This window comes from Triticum dicoccoides, chromosome 1B, assembly GCF_002162155.2.
Source record: "Triticum dicoccoides isolate Atlit2015 ecotype Zavitan chromosome 1B, WEW_v2.0, whole genome shotgun sequence".
Taxonomy (NCBI): domain Eukaryota; kingdom Viridiplantae; phylum Streptophyta; class Magnoliopsida; order Poales; family Poaceae; genus Triticum; species Triticum dicoccoides.
The window spans coordinates 579,937,737-579,943,909 of NC_041381.1; positions in this window are offsets into that span (position 1 = coordinate 579,937,737).

Sequence of the window (6,173 nt, forward strand, 5' to 3'; positions counted from 1 at the left end):
GTCGCCGCCGTTCGCCACCACCGCGACCACCGCCTCCCCCTCGCTTCTCTGACCGGTCCAGAGGCTCCTCCTCGACCCCCTCTTTCTTCCACCCCAAGCCACGCCACCGCGGGAGCCCCACATCGCCTCCACAAGTCGTCTTCCCCGAGCACGGCCGCCGGACTCCATCGACGGATTCGTCGCCTTCCGGTCGTCCCCGAGCCAGCTGAGCATGTCGTCGGCCTCACCGTGAGCTCCGGGTCCGTTCCCCCTTAAGCACGTCGTCATTTTCGTTCCATAGCCGCCGATTCCACCGGAGCCGTGAGCTCGGCCCCGCCGGCCATGTCGCCGTCGAGGCCAGGGACACCGCAGCTCATACCCGCGCACGCCATCACACTCAGCTACCCCCCAGAAGGCCAACGCCACCGCCCACAGCTCCTGCCGTGCCCCGCAGCACCCCGCGCGCACATGGCCGAACTCCGGTCGCCGCCTTTGAGCTCGCCGCCGTCGATATAGGCTGCCCCCGGCTTAACTGACTGCACCATTCGACGCGCGGGATCTCCAGCGTCACGTAGATGCCCTCCGCCGGCCATTTGGTCGCCGGAGGAGGAATTCCGAATGCCTCCGCTGTCTCTGGCCTCGTCGGCGACTCGACGCCGGTGGGTTTGACCCGCTGACCGTTGACTGGGTGGGCCCAGTTTGACCCCCTGGGTCACTGACGTGTGGGCCACCCTTGTTAGTTATTACTTAGGTTAGTTTAGCGCTAATTAACCTAGATTAGTACTTAACCTAACACTAACTAACTCTGTTTAGTTAGTTAACTAAACACTGACACGTGGGTCCCACAGGTCAGGTTTGACCTGGCTGACCCAGTTGACCGCTGACATCACAGTGACGTCATGCTGACACAGTAAGTCATTTTCTGGATTTAAGTTAATTCAGGAAATTCCAGAAAATAGTGCTAACTTCTAAAAATCATAGAAATTCAACCGTAACTCCAAATCAAACAAATTATATATGAAAAATGATCAGAAAAATCCAATCTATCCATCTGTACCATTTTCATGCATGTTAGAACAACTTATACCTGCTTATCAGGTCAAATCAATTAAATGGCATTTAAACTCTCACATATGGAGTTTGAATTTGAACCTAGTGTTCAAACCAACCCCATTTAACTTGTTGCTAGATGCATTAGGCCAATCAACAGCATATTGCCATGTCATCTTCATGCATCATATTGTTGCATGGCATTGATTGTGTTTCTCCTTTGTTTGTTGGCATTTGTCCCCTCTCAGTAGACGACGTACCGACGATGAGTTCGATGACACCGATGAAGAACTATATTATCTTCAGAAGTGCCAGGCAAGCAAAAACCCCTTGTTCATTCCGATACAATCCAACCCTCTCGCTCTTGCTCTCTTTTACTGCATTAGGACAACACCGATTCATCTGTTACTTGCTGCGGTAGCTGAACCCCTTTATCCTTTGCATGACCTGTCATTGCCACAGTAAATAGATGAAACCCACTAGCATGAGTAGGAGTTGTTTGAGCCCTTTTGTGCCTACTCATTCATGCTTGTTTGTCATGCCTGCTACTGCTTAGAGTTGAGTCAGGTTTGATTCATCGGGGATGAATCAGAGGTGTGTGAACATGTCCTACTATGTGTGAACTATGTGTGTTAACACGATTTGGTAAAGGTAGCGGTGAGAGGCCATGTAGGAGTACATGGTGGGTTGTCTCATTGAAGCCGTCCTTAGGAACTGAGTTATGTGTTTGTGATCCATGATTCAGCTACTACCATGCATTGGGCCCTGAAATATGACCCCCCTCGACTTCTTAATCACCCTTGTCCTCTGTCCAGGAGTTGCAAGTAGTTTCTGGTGTTTGTAGTATGCTGGAGGCCGTGGGCAGCGCTGACCCGAGGGGTGGGCTGTGATGCGGTAGGCACGTGGCCGGGTATACCGGGCGCCCGTTTGGTGTCACGGAACCCTGTACACATCGTTCGGGGCAGTATGTGGAAACCTCGGTCGGACTCCCCTGTGGATGGAACCTGAATAGGCGATAAACCTGGACTAGAGACTTGAGTGTTTAGGTAGGTCGTGGTCTACACCCACGTCGGCTTTCGCTTGAAGTCTGCCGAGCACATGTCGTGTGCAGACGCTAAGTGGTGGAAACATGTATGAAGAAGTACACCCCTGCAGGGTTAACATCATCTATTCGAATAGCCGTGTCTGCGGTAAAGGACTTCTGGGTTGCCTATAACAGTTCATAGACAAGTGAAAGTGGATACTTTAAAATGCGCAAGATAAGCGTGAGTGCTATGGATGGCGTTCTCGTAGGGAGACGGGAGCGATCCATAGTGGTGTATTGGTTGGTGAATATGTGGACTCGTGTGCGCCACCTCAAAGAGTTACTTGCAATCGTAGTTTAGGATAGCCACTGAGTCAAAGCTGGCTTGTTGCAGTTAAACTCCACCATCCCCTTTGTTGATAATGATGCATATGTAGTTAGTTCTGATGTAAGTCTTGCTGGGTACATTTGTACTCACGTTTGCCTATTTTATGTTTTTGCAGAGAGACTTCAGTCTCACTAGTAGTTCCACGTGGACTTCAACGTTTAGCTTGTTACCTCAGCTACGATCTTGTGCCCTCGGCAGGATCTTCTAGATAGTCAGGCTTCTCAACCTTTTTCATTTATAGATGTCTATACCCAGACATGTTAAGCTTCCGCTTGTGCTTTGACTTGTATGCTCTGAATGTTGGGTCGTGAGACCCATGTTTGTATTATCTCGCTCCTCGGAGCCTATTGAATAAAATACTTGAGTTGTAGAGTCATGTTGTGATGCCATGTTGTATTTGCACATATCGAGCATATTGTGTGTATGTTATTGAAATGATTGGTATGTGTGGGATCTGACTATCTAGTTGTTTATCATTAGTAGCCTCTCTTACCGGGAAATGTCTCCTAGTGCTTCCACTGAGCCATGGTAGCTTGCTACTGCTCCGGAACACTTAGGCTGGCCGGCATGTGTCCTTCTTCGTTCCTGTGTCTGTCCCTTCGGGGAAATGTCACACGATGAGTACCGGAGTCCTGTTAGCCCGCTACAGCCCGGTTTACCGGAGTCCTGCTAGCCCGGTTGCTACAGCCCGGATTCACTCGCTGATGACCGACACGTTCGTTGTTGGGTCATGTATGCCTGTCCCTGTAAGTTAGTGCCACTTTGGGTTCACGACTAGCCATGTCAGCCCGGGTTCTTTGTCATATGGATGCTAGCGGCACTATCATATACGTGAGTCAAAAGGTGCAAACGGTCCTGGGCCAGGTAAGGTGGCACCCATGGGAATACCGTGCGTGAGGCCGCAAAGTGATATGATGTGTTACATGCTAGATCGGTGTGACTTAGGATCGGGGTCCTGACACGTAGCGTTATCATTCTGGTCGCGAATGTGTACGTACATACTGGTCGATGTAGAGGTGCGCACGTGTCGTAGTAGAGGCGTGCACGTGCCGTAGTAGAGGCTCGCACATAGCATGTACATGTATGTACAACGGCCAGGGTGCAAGAAAGTAAATATGACCACGTACGTACATACGGGCGGGGAACGCCTACTCGCGCATACGTACAGCCAGGGCTCGTGTACATGGCTGGGTCAGAATGGAGAAACTGCGTAGTCGTCGTGTTCATGGGGAGCCAACCGGCTAGGTCGGAACAGAATGTGTCGTGTTCATCGGGAGCCAACCGGCTTGGACGGAACAGCCGATGGAAACGAGGCCTGGCGTACTGCAGAATGGAGTAAACGGCCTTGTGTTCGACCGACCACGGTCGAAACGGAATCCTGTTCATCGGGAGGGGTCTGGCATACCGCAAAACGGAGGAAACGGACTTCTCTTGGACCTCCTACAGTTGAAACGGGATCCTGTTAATCGGGAGGGGTGTGGCGTACCGCAAAACGGAGGAAACAAACTTGTGTTCGAGCGCCACGGTCGAAACGGGCGTCCTGTTCATCGGGAGGGGTGTGGCGTACCGCAAAACGGGACTCCACGAGATATTGTTCATCTCCACCATCGACTGCCTCCACGGGCTACTGTTCATCTAATGTCGACGTCCTCCAGCCTCCACCTGCGAATGTTCATCCACGAGCTCCTGTTCATCCAGCCTCCACCGCTCCTCCACCGGCTACTGTTCAACCAGCCCTCTCCACGGGGTCCTGTTTAACCAACCCTCCACGGGATACTGTTCATCCAGCCCTACACCGGCTACTGTTCAACCAGCCCTCCACTGGCTACTGTTCACCCTTCCCTCCACGGGGTCCTGTTCATCCATGCCCAACCGGCTCGATTGATCGGGGTCCTGTTCATCCAGCGGCAACACCACGGGGTCCTGTTCATCCAACCCCCCACCAGGAACTGTTCATCCATACCCCTCCCCCCCCCAACAACACTCACTGTTCATCCAGAGGCAGCATCGATCGGCTTTAGTTAGCAGCAGAAGAGAAGGAATCGCTCGATCGGGTTCAGTTAACAGCCATCGATTGATCGCTCGGGTTTAGTAACGCGTATCCTGTAGTGCAATCGCTTGGGTTTAGTTAGGCGAACACCTTGCTCGGGTTCAGTTAGAGCCCAACGCCTCGCACCCATGCGCGTACGTGTATGAGAGAAACGCGCATCGCTTGGCCCCCAACCACCCACCTTAACCGGGAACTCCCCGATATTTTCCTTGCCCTCGCTTCTACCACGGGTTTTTCCGTCATGAACGACCCAAAGAATGTCATGCAGCTGCGTCTCCGGCCCGCCCAGGACGAAAAGACCATTTTTTGTCATGATTTTTTGTCATAGAAGTAGAAAGCCACCACATCTATGATGATATCAGGTTTTGTCATAATTATCGTCATAGAAGTTCCATAAGTATGACAGAAAAAAATCCGTTCGACCCAAAATGTCACGGATGTGTCTTTTTTTGTAGTGGTAGCAAATAGTAAACGGGCACAAAAACGGTATTGCAATGCTTGAAAATGAGGCCTAGGGTTCGTACTTTCGCAAGTGCAATCTCTCAACAATGCTAATATAATTGGATCATATAACCATCCCTCAAAGTGCGATGAAGAATCACTCCAAAGTTCCTATCTAGCGGAGAACATAAGACGGAATTGTTTGTAGGGTACGAAACCACCTCAAAGCTATTCTTTCCGTTTGATCTATTCAAGAGTTCGTACTAAAATAACACAAAGCTATTCTTCCTGTTCGATCTATCCTAGAGTTCGTACTAAAATAACACCAAAGCAAATTCAGATTTATAATATTCCATCCAGCACGAAGAACTTCAAAGAGTGCCCCAAGATTTCTACCGGAGAAACAAAAGACAAGAACGTGCACCAACCCCTATGCATAGATTACCCCAATGTCACCGCGGAAATCCACGAGTTGAGTGCCAAAACATATATCAAGTGAATCAATACGATACCCCATTGTCACCACGAGTATTCAATTGCAAGACATATATCAAGTGTTCTCAAATCCATAAAAGTATTCAATCCAATAACAACGATATCTCAAAGGGAAAAACTCAATTCATCATAACAAGATAGAGAGGGGAAAACACCATATGATCTGACTATATGAACAAATCCCGCGATACATCAAGATCGTGACATCTCAAGAACACGAGAGAGAGAGAGAGAGAGAGAGAGAGATTAAATGCATAGCTACTGGTACAAACCCTCAGCCCCGAGGGTGGACTACTCCCTCCTCATCGTGGTGGCCGCCGGTGATGATTTCCCCCTCCGGCAGGGTGCTGAAACAGGGTCTAGATTGGATCTCGTGGATACATAGGCCTTGCAGCGGTGGACTTATGATCTAGGGCTACTGAAAGTGCAACTATCCCTAGGTGGTTTTGGTAATTCATAACAACATATAGCTCATTGAGCTAATGCTATTCCAAGACTATTATTTCAGGAAGCTCAATGAATGGCATTGCATGGATGATGAAAGTGGATCCCTAAAAATATCAAGGACAAAGGATTGGCTCAAGCTCAAAAGCTCAAGACTCTACATTTTATATTTCAGTGATCCAAGATCACATTGAGTCTATAGGAAAAGCCAATACTGTCAAGGAGGGATGAGGTGTTGCTTAATGAGCCTCTTGCTTCATGTGCTTAGTGATATGCTCCAAAACCCTCAACTACTTTCTCAC